General features: G+C 38.5%; 1 protein-coding gene across 2 annotated transcripts in view; it reads left to right on the forward strand.

Moving 5' to 3' along the window:
• npas3 (neuronal PAS domain protein 3) overlaps nucleotides 1-13,454 on the forward strand; it is a 318,042-nt gene that overhangs the window by 248,022 nt on the left and 56,566 nt on the right. The gene's annotated exons all lie outside the window — the stretch shown is intronic.

Raw genomic sequence — 13,454 nt, forward strand, 5'->3', positions numbered from 1 at the left:
AATTGATGCTTAGCAAGTTGAATTGGAGTTTTAAATTAAATTGAAGTTAAAGAAAGTGGAATATTCTGAATTGCAGTTAAAAGAAATTTAACAGGTCATTTTAAAAAGTTTTACTCCCCTTTGATCTATAAAATGAAAGATAATTTATTTATATATATATATATATATATATATATATATATATATATATATATATATATATATATATATATATATATATATATATATATATATATATATATATAAAATATGAAAAAGTATATGTAAATTTCTATAGTTAGTTCTATAATTATTTAAAGGGTTAGTTCACCCAAAAATGGTCACCCTCACCCTCATGTTGTTCCAACCATGTAAGTCTTTCGTTCATCTTCGGATCACAAATTAAGATATTTTTGATGAAATCTGACAGCTGTCTCACTCCTTCATAGGCTTTCAGAGGGACTGAAACTCGTCGGCCCAGAATAGTTATTAAAAACATCGTTAAAATAGTCCAAGTGACTACAGTGGCTATACATTAGGTTTATCATGCGACGACAATACTTTTTGTGCGGAAAAACAACAAAAATAACGACTTTATCCAACTATTAATGTTCTTCAATGTGGGCCTCTGACCGAGAGTTCACCGGAGCGCCAGGACGCATGCGTGAGAACTGAGATTACGGTGTTCTTCTTCTACTACTACTTGTTACTGGCTGCTCAATCCTTGGGAGTATTACCGCCATCTACTGTACAAGATGACGTCCCGACATTGCCGGAAGCGCAAAACGGTCTGTTTATAAGCAGAGGAAGACGCGCGCTGTATGTAAGCTATTGAATTCGACACTTATTGTGATTTAGGTCTCGATGATGTCGGGACGTCATCTTGTACAGTAGATGGCGGTAATACTCCCAAGGAGTGAGCAGTAACAAGTAAGTTAGTAGTAGAAGAAGAACGCCGTAATCTCAGTTCTCGCGCATGCATCCTGGCATTCCCGTGAACTCTCGTCAGAGGCCCACATTGAGGAACACTAATAGTTGGATAAAGTCGTTATTTTTGTTGTTTTTCCGCACAAAAAGTGTTGTCGTCGCATGATAAACCTAATGTATAGCCACTGTAGTCACTTGGACTATTTTAACAATGTTTTTAATAACTATTCTGGGCCGGCGAGTTTCGGTCCCTCTGAAAGCCTATGGAGGAGTGAGACAACTGTCAGATTTCATCAAAAATATCTTAATTTGTGATCCGAAGATGAACGAAAGACTTACATGGTTGGAACAACATGAGAGTGAGTAATTACTGACAGAATTTTCATTTTTGGGTGAACTAACCCTTTAAATAATGACACTTTATATTGTTATATTGTGATATTGTAGCTTCTTCCTCAAATTCAAATTGCATTTCTGTATTATGTTTGGAATTCAAATTCAGGAATTAAATAGTAATAAAAAATTAAAAAAAAAACAACGAAAGAGAAACTGTCTAACTTGCCCATGTTAGGCTTGGCCCCTCGACTCAAACATTGCTTACGCTCTTCGGGAAGTCAAACATCATAATCAGCAGCATCATAACCCTGATACAGCAGCAGGCATGAAACAGTTTCACTTGTCCACATCAAAACCCAACATCACCCTGAAGCTCATCAGGTGATCAGACCCGCGCGGCTGGATTGCGGGTGCGTATGCGCGAATGTACCTGCGAACGTGTTTGTGTGTGTATGTATGTCTTTCTCCCAAGCTCCTGTTCAATAATTCATCCATTCAGCGCAGTGGGGAACAGACACAGATTTATGGCTTGTGATTGTGCAATGTCTGGATTTATCAGGACCATGGAGGGAAAATTGACCAGAGCTACAAAAGGCCATTTCTGCTTGTATTTGATCAGCATGAAAACTCATCAGAACAGGGCGGATGGAGGGAAAGGGGGTTTGTTGGGAGGTTTTCATTAAGGGATCACGGCAGCCCCCTGGTGTTTCCCATCTTCATCTGACTGATCCTGAGCCGCCCGCCCGCCGGACCCCCGCCCTGCTCCCAATTAATATGAAACTGTTACAAGAAAATGAGAGTTTATTGATTTGCACCAATGTTTCGAGCTCTATTCAGATGCACCGAGCGCTGACTGATAAGTGATTCCGATAAAAGAACGAAAACCAGAGAACCAGGGAAAGTTGGAGTATTGGGGAGAAGACAGCATTGACATGGCCATGTTTAATCTGTCTTACTGGGAAGACTAATAGGGGCGATTTCTGTGTTTTATTTAGCGGGTGATTTCATTTGGATTGGGCGGCAGTACGGACAATCGCAATGGTAATGCCCGTCTTGAGGACAGAGAGAAAAGGGGCTAAGGTCTTGGATTGCCAGCTACGGCTATGACACTTCCCCTTTATGGAGAGGCGCTGGGATGTGACTGAGGGGGACGGAGGGGTTATTGCCTCTGCAGATTTCTCCCCTGAGTTGATTTTCATTTTCGTGATTTTCAAAGTGGCCAGTGATCTGTAACAGGCCTCTACGGCGGGCCGAGGGGAGTGGGGGGGGGGCGCATGGCGAAACGGACAGAGGAAGACCCGAATGGGAGTCATTGTTCCATCTTTCTCTCTTTCTTTCCCTCTCCTCAGCAAATACTTGACCACAATCCCCTTTACGTTGAGGTTATGTAGTCGTTCTGTTTTATGTTTTTGATTATCTGCAGTTTGTCCCAAGATGAATTTTCATGACGAATCAGCTTGTTTGAAATGTAAAGATAACCAAATGACATTAAGTAAGCGTTTTATTTGCCTAATTTCCAAAAATAGGCATTACCACATCCTTTTTTAATATATAACCCAGTTTTTCCCATTGAATATCCAGCAAAAAATAGCTATAACATGATTTAAATTGTTTGGTCTGCCAGACAGTATTATTTCATTTGAATTAACCTGGCTTATGTAACACCAGTCAAAGATCTGGTAGAAAATGTTATTTTTTGAACGTGTAAAATTGATCTTATACTTCATTGTCTATCTGTCTGTCTGCATGTGGCATTGATGTATTATATTTATATACTAGGGTATATAGTATATTATATATTAAATTCAGGAATTATATATACATATATGTATATATATACACATATATCTTAATCCATATATATATATATCATTTTGTGATTGATATAATATTTGGATGTGAAGTTGCTCTGAAGTGTCAAACGCGATCTTTGTTCACGGGCTTTAGCGGCCGGCTCGCTGGGTTTGCCGATTTTGCACTCCTTTGTGATTTGGCTTTTGGTCTTTGCTGTCACAAGTTCTGAAGGTTGAAGGGAAAAGCAATGTCAGGAAGCTGATTGGTTGCACAGAATTTCTAAGACAATCTGAATCTCATATTCAGCTACTTTGCCACAGTGGATTAAGATGATCTAAGGGAGCTTTGAGAGCTCGATAAAAATCAGGAACGCCAGAGAAAAGAGCGCAGGGAGATTTTTACCCTTTTTGTCCTTCCAAGTTAATTGTTAAAGTTATTGTCTCTCTGCAGCGATGTTCTGCGCTGCCTGGAATGAGAGACATGTTGCCTATGAATTTCATATCTCTGCTCTGAAACTCTCTGGTAAACACAAACACACACATGCACATTGTTTGTTCTGTCATTATGGGTCTTTCCATTGACTTCGTTTGTTTTCACACTGAGCTAACCCTCTAAACCAAACCGTTATGCATTCTGTTTTATTTAAAGTCCCCCTGTGGTGAAAATCAAGCTTTTAATGTTGTTTATAACAATAACTATGTGGTGTTTTTAATATGCTTAAAGACAAACCATGTGTAAATTCATAAGTCATCACCATTGCTGAGTATTTTCTCCTTAAAAAACTGCAGTGAACCAAAGACAGTCTCAAAAACGCTGGTGTTTCTGACGTCACAAACTACCTTGTAACCAATCACGTCAACGTGTGATCGTCAACGAGTGGATCTCTGAGCTGGTGTGAGTGAGTGGAGGCGGGGCTAATTTGCATGTTCATAGAACCGCATATACTAAATGAAATACCTTGTGATCCATTAAATATTTTCATAAGTAACTGTGACCACCGTTATGCTGCGATACTGGCCAGTGCATGAGTATAATGCATTTTAGCACAGAACAGATTGTTTTTTGTTTTATAACACATTGCTCATAACACATTGTTCAACTATGAACAATCATATATATATAATTATTGTAATAATATTATAGAAAATTTACAAAATACTGTTACTGTATGTATTATTAATATTTTAGTGTTGTAAATATATGCATTAAACGTGCACTGAATTTATAAACAGTGCTATTTGAAATTGAAACTTTTCAGTTTTCCTTTTTTGTGCGCATTAGCTTTCATCTGTATCCATCCGAGGAATATAGCCATTAACCAAACACCATCCTTTTTATCAATTGGATCCATATTAGCGTTCCATGTGTGCTTGTTTAGATGGAAAGAGCTCGTCGGTTTGATGCTGCCGGTATTAATTGGTACTGATCCAATGACTGATTGGAATATTGACGGATGGCCAGCGGAGAGCCGCCTGTAACGGCTCATATGCATTGCCCGAGGTAAAGTGCCATGTATCAGCGCAGAGAATACACACGGCCCACGGCTACTGATGCCCTCCATTTTTCCTGAAGTGACAGGTTTTTGTCGGGGGAGGGGGTGGGAGAAGATTAGGGTTTTGTGTGGAAGTGGCGCGGCGTGGTATTAAAGGCGGAGAGGGATAGAAAGAGAAGGTGAGAGATGGACTATACTCCTCCTCCATCTGTCTGTCAGCCAGCAGTTAAAGGTTACTGTAATCTGAGCCGTGTAACACTCGAGTGGACCCAAGAAAGCTCCCGCAGTTAATAGCACAGCCGCGGCCGAGACTATGGCTTAACCCGAGACCAGAGGAACGCTGAGGGGAAAGTGAGAACCCGAGCCATCTCGCAAACAGATCCAGTGTGTCTGTTTGACTTGTGAAATTAGAAGACCTCGTTGTTTGGCTGACAGATATTACTCGGCCGCCTTGAGCTCTAGCAGAAGTGGAAACTTTCCAGAAGCCTTTTCCCAAAAAGCGCTCGTTGAGTTATCAGACGAGTGATGTAAGCCGTCTTCGTTCCCATTCTTGGCTGTATGCTTTTATTATAAGGCAGATAGTCATTAATTTACAGAATCAACGCTGGGAACATCTTTTGTGATCTCGTATAAAATTTTAGCCCTGAATCCACCCCTTGGCAAAAATTACTCACATCGTTAAAAAATATTTAATTAGGCTGTAGTTTATTCGCGGCTCGCGAGGGAGAAGGGATTTGCATGAGGCAGGTCGCGTCTCTCGTGCCGGTGAGGGAGATTGGATGTGAGTGGAGATCAGAGGGTCACCGGCTCAGCCAAGGACTCCCATTTTCCAAGGTCAGACAGGTAGAGAGGTGCTCCCCTGGGTCTCTGCTCACACAAGACAGCTCCGATTGGCCCTTAATTATGTCCTTCCTTTAAGCCACTGCCGGCTTTTGTTTTTCCAGGGATATCTCTCCTCTCTCGTGTCCACTACAACAATAGTGGCGCTTTCATGGAGCCCTATTATTGTTTTATAGGCTCGGTAATCAGATGATTTACCGGGAACCCTAATGGATGAGACCGCGTGAAAAGCAGAGGTTAATTGTAGTCGTGTCAATCATCATTTATAGTCAAGTCTGTGCTGGTGGTCCAGCGATATGGCTTTTTCATGGCCGATGCTGATATTTAGAAAGCAGGGTGGCCTGTGGTCGATGTAATGAGTAGAATGAAGAAAGGAAAGAGATATTCAAAATGTGTTGATTTCATTAAGTCAAGCAAGTCAAACGTCCTTAGATTTGCGACTGTAACTCGAGCTCCACCTCTACAATGCAATGTTTTACAATATATTTTTTAATTGTAGCTTTACATGATTTATCACATCATAAAATATATTTTTATTTTATATATATAAATATATAGATTGATTCACAATATATATATATATGCATACATTTTTTTATATATATATTTACATTTTTATAATATATATTTTATATATAAAATCTTTTTTCATTTTGTTGTAAAAAGTTATAAGAAAAAAGTTTCTCACCTAAAAGACTGGTAATATTTTATAAGTTCAGTGCTTCTCTTATTCAGCTCTGTTGTACAACCCATCAGATTTTTGGGGGGGTTTTAGCTCTTGGCTATTCGTGCGGCGGGGTTTGCATAATTTAATCGGCACTGTTAGTTCCCAGCTGGAACAAAAACAGAAGGACCAACGATTTGAACCCCACAAGCTCTATCTCAGGGTCCAGACAAGCTCTCGCTGAATTGCTTTATGATTCACAAGTGTTATCAATTGATGGGAATATAACATGAATCATTTATTAAAAGAGTAATTACATGCTATGAAATGTATAATGTTCCATTTAGCACATTTGCGTTAAATGCCTTAATTAATTCTGAACCCTCCAGCCAACATCAATTTATTTGATTAATACTTTTTTTAAAGTCACTGACATTTTAAGGAACTGAAAGGAATTACTCTCTCCCCTCAAATGTGTTTAATGTGTTTTTCCATCCCAGGGGAATTTTCTGTTTATGTCTTTCTCATGTTTAGGTTTTTAATAGTGCTGCTGCTGATTTTCCCATATTTGATATATTTGATTATTTTCAGTAAGTTGCACTTAACATTGAATTAAAAAATCTATGGTAGCGTGCGCACACAAATGTTTTAAAAATCAGAAGCAATTTACAAGCAACTCAAGGGCCGAAGCTCAAAAGCTAGCGGTCATTTCAACCATCAGATCTTTGCTATCTCACAGCGGCACTTGCAACGGTCCTTTTATCTGAGGAGTGAGTCATGATTGTGGATTTGCATGCATGGACGGGGCCAAAATGTTCCTGGACTCCAAACAGGTTAACTGGCAGGGAGCGTGAGGTGAGAGCTGTGGCGGCGCGTGTTTGATGCCAGCGAGTAATTGTGTCATAATGTGAGAGACGAGAGCTGGCAGCTTCCTGTTGCCGTTTGGAGGGGTTCAGTGACACTTGACATGCCTCTTCAGCTTCACAGAGCAGGGCAAAAGAGACCGCTGGAGCAAAAAGAGGGAGGCAATGCTTCCTTTTATGCAGAGACACAGGGATGAGAGAGGGCGGGGCTTAGGGCAGAAGGGGGCGGGGTGAAGGGGAGTCAGTGCTTCTAGAGCAGCTCAATCATTAAACAGAGAAGGATTGCATTTTTTAAAAAGGGGGAAAACTGTCCAGAAGTGAGCCAGATGAACCTCAAAAATCAAGAGCTTATTATTTAAAGCGTCACAAACTTTAGCTTTGTTTAGTTTAGTGTTTAACATGCTTAATATGTTTTATCAAATGAAAGAAAAATAGTTATTTATATTTATTTGGAATTTTGAAATATAAAAATATTGAATACAAAAAATATAGTTGTTCATATTTACGGTATGCAAGTATATTAGCAGAGATTTATAATGAAGAAAGGGCCTAATAAAATGTAACTTATAAACCAGTTTGAAACTGTTTATCGGGCGTTTACACCATTTCTTATCTTCGCATAGCCAGTACTTCAGACTGACTGCAGAAGGTCTGAACTCCATGGCAGCTTTTATTGGGCAAGGACCGCCCAGAGACCGTCTGACTGACATGTAAAGCAACCAATCACAATTAGTTTTGTTCTGCATCATGTTTAGGGCAGTTGAAATGTAAAGTCGTTGTCCCTACAATAACAGACAGGTGTGTTAAACACTTGGACGTATTTTAAAGAGTCTATACCATGAACTTTACATACTTCACACATACACGACGGCGTTCTTCCTCCATGAGGGGGTTTGGCTTCACGACAGCTTTGTTTCCAAAGGACCGTTAAAGAAAGCGACACGCACGTCTCCCTGAAATCCTGTAGAATTCAACCAATCAGATGACAACTTCGAAACATCTGACGCGTTTCCAATTTTGTGTGCCATTTGCATCAGACGTTCAGACAACGGCCCGTGGGCGCGACGTCTGAGGCTGGGGCTAACGTTTCCTAACCAGGCACAACACAACAAAACATTTCAGCTGGGGTCAGTGGAGCTTTGACCCCGCCTCTAGCTCCGCCCACAGGAAAGAGAAAATTAAGCACAAGAAACAGAATGAAACTGCCCATCATGTGATGAAATTTGACAGCTGGGTATTCTAGCTTTAATAGAGCAGAACAGTTAATAGGCGATAGCTGACATTTCTGAAACCTTTCTAATTAACGGCTTCCTTCTTTAAAATCAAGCATAACATCAGAGTTTTCTTTTTTTTTTCCTTTCTTCTCCATTTCCTCTCTCTCTCTCTCTTCATGTTTGTAAAATCAGGTGATTTCATTAATGCATGCCAGTCAGTCTTAATAAGCCGGGAGGGGAGAGGAGGGGGGGTGTTGGGGACTCTTATTGAGTGACCTTCTACAAAATAAGCATGTTGCTGGTGGGCTCCGTCCGTGGCCCCACTCCAGCGAGCCGGGCCTCATTTACAATGCAAAACCTCCTTCTGTAATCCAAGTGTCCTTTCTGCAATCACAGAGCATAATCTGCTCGTCTCTTGTTACAGACAACACTTTACCGCTCCGGCCGCCACACGGAGTATTAGAGCCGATATTATTTTCCCTGCGCATTGTTCGCCCATCTTCGCATCACAGAGATTAAGGCAAGACGAGTGCTTTGTGCAGCCACTTGTGCTGAAAAGTGGGCTCATTCTAATACTGTTAAAATAGTCGGCAGGGCCATGTTCATGAATTATAATGGACACAAAAGGTTTGCCTGCTCTGGCATGTGAGAGAGAGATAGCTTTACATTTCATCATTGATTTTTTAAGCACTTATTGAAATGTATTTTTACCATAGTCACTTACTTGACAAGTTGTCATACATTTTTTAACTTTAAAATCAACATTAAAATCAAAATGGACACTATTACTTTTTAAAGGTAGGGTAGGCAATTATTTTATAAAAACTTTTTTGTTATACTGGTTGAAACTGTTTACATCCTAATACCAATCAATAATATAAGTGGTCTGAATTGGGGGTGTAAATCGGACAGTTCATCACGATACGATATGATATCGATTCTCTCAGCCAGCGATACGATATTTGCTGATACCTCAAAAAATCAGCGATATGATTACGATTCGATTCAGGGCTATGTTGATCGATATTTAGATATTATATACGTTTTTTTTTTTAGCAATTAGCATTTTTATTAACTCACAAATGCAACCAAAATATATAACATGAACGTTTAATTAAACTCTTTGAAAATTGCACACCCCTCCCAATTTTAGACATTTACAACAACAAAAAACGATAACTTCGCTCTTGTTCATTTTCATAAATCATGTTTTTATTGTATTTTATTTTTATTGTGCATTCCAAGTAATATCAATCAAACTGCAGCTGGGTTGTTTTGATTAAATAATAATAACTCAAAAAATACAGGTAACTTACAAAATTAAAGTTCGTTGAAAGTATGTTTTTTATATTAAAAGTTAGTTTTTTAGCAAAAGCAGATACAGTAACTCAAACAATCGCTGTTTTGGCAAAAGCAGGTAACTCCACATTTCTTGTTTCAGAGTTAAACAAAACCAAGTCATTGCTATGATATATAATAAAACACTCGGTTAATCTTTGTAACGTTCATCTCCTCAGCTGATATAGATGCCTGCCAAACTTTGTTGTTGTGATTACACACAATACAGGGAGCTTTTCGCTTTAGCAAGGTTCTGTGAAAAAGTTTTAGCTTTTATTTTCCTTTTACGCCCCGAAGAAGATATCACGGGTTCATCAAGTTCGTTGAAATCATCCATCCTCGATCACTTTTAGTCAGCTTTGACGAAACTCCTCTCAGCTAGCGCGTCTTTTCAAAGTGACCAACAGCCTTGTCACCTGACCTGAATACTGAGCGCTGACTTATCGAGTTGTGTTCACCAACAATAAAGGGTGCTTGTCGGTTTCTGCTAAAACATGAACTCGCGAGTCGCGATGCCTTGACAGTGGACAAAACTGGCTTTTGTGACAAAAAGTTTGTAGGGTTCAGTTAATCTTGTCAGGCGTTTACTTTGAAAACTAACGTTATAAAGACACACCGGTAGACAGTATGGTGAGGAAACGAAAATGCGTAGATGGACGTTACGTGTGGACGTGGAGAGTGTCAAAATAAAGGTACCGTATAACGATATTTTACGCGTGGCATCAATGGATCGTATCGTTAGACTTTTGATCAATGCATCGATCCTTATCAATGTATTGTTACAGCCCTAGTCTAAATGTTAAAACGTATATTATATCGGATGTCCTACCTGCCTCTAAACATACAGTATGTATTATCATACCTCCACACACCTGCTCGCTCAGACATCACACGTCATCAGCGCGTTTCATATGCAGAGTTGTAGACAGACAGTCACTGAGAGCCACAAACAAACAGCAACCGCCTACAAGATGGCTGTCCACGAGCTGTCCACGTCCTCAGATTCGGATTGATGACTTTCTATGTCAACACTATCAACTGCGAAATGAATCTGCAGCAGTCAGGTGGTACGAGTCAGAGGTCTTTAAGTTGTTCACGTTCATTATTATTGTAATGTTATGTGCTTTGAGACACGAGGTAATTTAACTCCGACATCTCGTAACGCTTTACAGGCGCTCTGAAGGGAGGGTGGGATCTCATGCTTTCAAAGCTAACTTGCTATTGCTAGCCGCTCCGCAATTGCCTACCTTACCTCTAATATACATTTGTAATCCTATTGTAAATTATTTATTTGTAGATTTTGTGATTATTGGTACCTTTTTGTTTTATATTTTTAGTGAATTTTAGTAAATATTGTATAGAATAGAATGGTAACTCTTTACAATAAGATCTCATTAGTCAATGAATTCACTAACATAAGCAAACAATGAGCAATATGTTATTACAGCATTTTTAAACTTTGTTGATGTTAGTTAATAAAAAAGTGTGTTCACAGTGCATTAACTAATGTTAGCAGATACAACTTTTAATCTTAGAAATGTAGTTGTAAATGTTGAGATTAACATTAAGATTAATAAATGCTGTAGAAGTATTGTTCATTCTTAGTTCATTTTAACTATAACTAATATTAACAAATGAAACCTTATTGTAAAGCTCATATGTAGGTTGAACTCTCAAGGTTAAACTGATGTGATTTATTTTATTTTATTTTCCTCAAATGAACGGCTTGTTTCTTCTTTTTTGGGGATTGGACTTCAGTTGTCTGTAAGCCGGTTGAAAACCTCAACCCCTTCTCTTTAGTTCTTCAAAAAGAATCCTCAATTCTTTGGTCTACTGGGTATCGGTGGAATGTTAGTCTTCCAGAGAAAGATCCAGAAAGTCTTACTTGGATTGTGCCTGCAGCTTTTTGATGCCCAGATACAAAAAATGAAGACGAAGAAAAAAAAAAATCAGATGTGCTGTTTGGTTTTTAGTGTTTGAGAGAGGCCAAACATTAAAAAAGAGACAAAGAGAGCAGTTGGTGGTCCTGTTCACAGTTGTTTTGGTTTCTGTTTTCATGGGTTTTCTGTGGTTATTGTTCTTTTGTCTTATTTTTCTATTCAGTTGTTCTATTCAAACTGTAGAGTTGTACATAAAATCCTTCAGTATACATTCCTTTGTATATTCTGCTCTTGGATACACACAGACCCTTGGATGATCTACTTAGGTCATTGATTGACTTATACTGTATATTGTGTGCGTGCTGTATGCATGCAACCTGCAACCTTGGCTTTCCTTTTTATTTTTTTAAGTATTATTTCTATACTATTATAGTATTTATTAATATTTACATTTTAGTTAAAGTTTTAGTAATTTTGTCATTTTTTATATTTTGTACTATTTTTAATTAGCTTTCATTTTTTTATTTCAATTTTAGTTTTAGAAATTTTAGTATTTAAACTTAAACATACTTAAAGCTACACTAAGTTGATTCTTAGCAAAAAACACTGTTCTTTCAAAATCATATGTGCTCATTAATGTGTAATTACTTCTACCAACTAATCAAGTATTCTCGTAAGCGTAGAATCTGCCATTTAGAATACATACGAGCGAGTCGCTCGAATGGCGGCAGCCATGTTGCGCCTCCATCTTGAAAATACATTAGCCTAAGAGGGACATACCTGGAAATTCAAGCTTCGCCTTTCGCATTTTGACACTCAGTGGCACCGTGACGAATGCGAGGGGGAGATTACTCGCGACTGCCGGCAGATTTGAAATAACACGGCCACCATAGGAGTTAAAACGCCCTCGGAATGAGAGGGGCTAGAAAGTAATATTCAGTTGTTAGTCATAAACAATTTCACCGCTAGATGGGAGAAAATCCTACACAGTGTAGCTTTAAGTTAAGTTAGTCGCCAAGGCAGCATTTCCAATTTTTCAATAAGGATTTTTTTTTTTTACACACATTCAATTTACTTTTATACATGTTTCCGGAAAAAGAAATCACAGTACATGTTCTTGCCTGTTGATAAACAGGTACACCTGCAAACCTGTTCTGGCAAAGCCATTTTTTTCTTTGTGCATCACCTTCTGACCATCGGACAACAGAAAGCTGCATGGGCTGAAGTCAGAGACATCTAGAAGGAATATCCTAAATCTTACATGAACAATGAATACACAGCATCATTCTGTTTTACAATTCCAGCATTGTCCCAAAGTAACACAAGCCCATGTCTGTGTCAACGGTCTGCCTCTTTCTTCATTGTTTCAGTTTGGAATAATAATTTGTGAAGCACTAAATTGCTTTGAGGGATAGGACATTAAAGGGATTATTCTCATGTAATCCACAGGTCCCTGTAGACGTGGACCTGATCACAGAACAGCACCAGTGTTACTGAAACACAACAACTGCATATTTAAGAAGCACACACAGCCACAGATACTTTAACTGCCTGTTGTTTTTTTCTTGTCATCCCCAGTTAGCAACAGTAAATCCGTTTCCCCCCTGCTTAGTAAATTAGCGTGTTTAAAGGTTAGACAAGCACACGCTAATTATTTGATTATTTGGACGAGCTCTATCTAAAGAGCATTAAGTTGTGTCTCAGGCAGAAGGAAACCTCTCCAGGGAGGAATGAAGTCAAATTTTTAAAGAGCACGAGTGCTTTTAGCTCCACTACAGTTACAGAAAAGCACATTAAGCTCACTATAAAAGATAACTGGGGAATACTTCATACTAACCTTCATGAATAAGACATAAAAGACTTTATATAATGAGAAACAGATCATATATGAATCAAAGTTTCATGACATGTGAGGGTATATAAAATAAAAATCTGATGAGCAATGTGGTAGCTGTAGCTCAACTGGTAGAATATTGCGCTAGCAACACCAGTGTCATGGGTTTGATTCCAAGGGAACACACATACTAAATGTATACATGAGCACATTTGATAAAAGTGATAAAAATTAATATGTAATATAATAAGAAAAAAAATTTATTTAATTTTTTTTATATATTAATACATTTA

The sequence above is a fragment of the Rutilus rutilus genome (assembly GCF_951802725.1).
Source record: "Rutilus rutilus genome assembly, chromosome: 21".
Lineage (NCBI taxonomy): Eukaryota > Metazoa > Chordata > Actinopteri > Cypriniformes > Leuciscidae > Rutilus > Rutilus rutilus.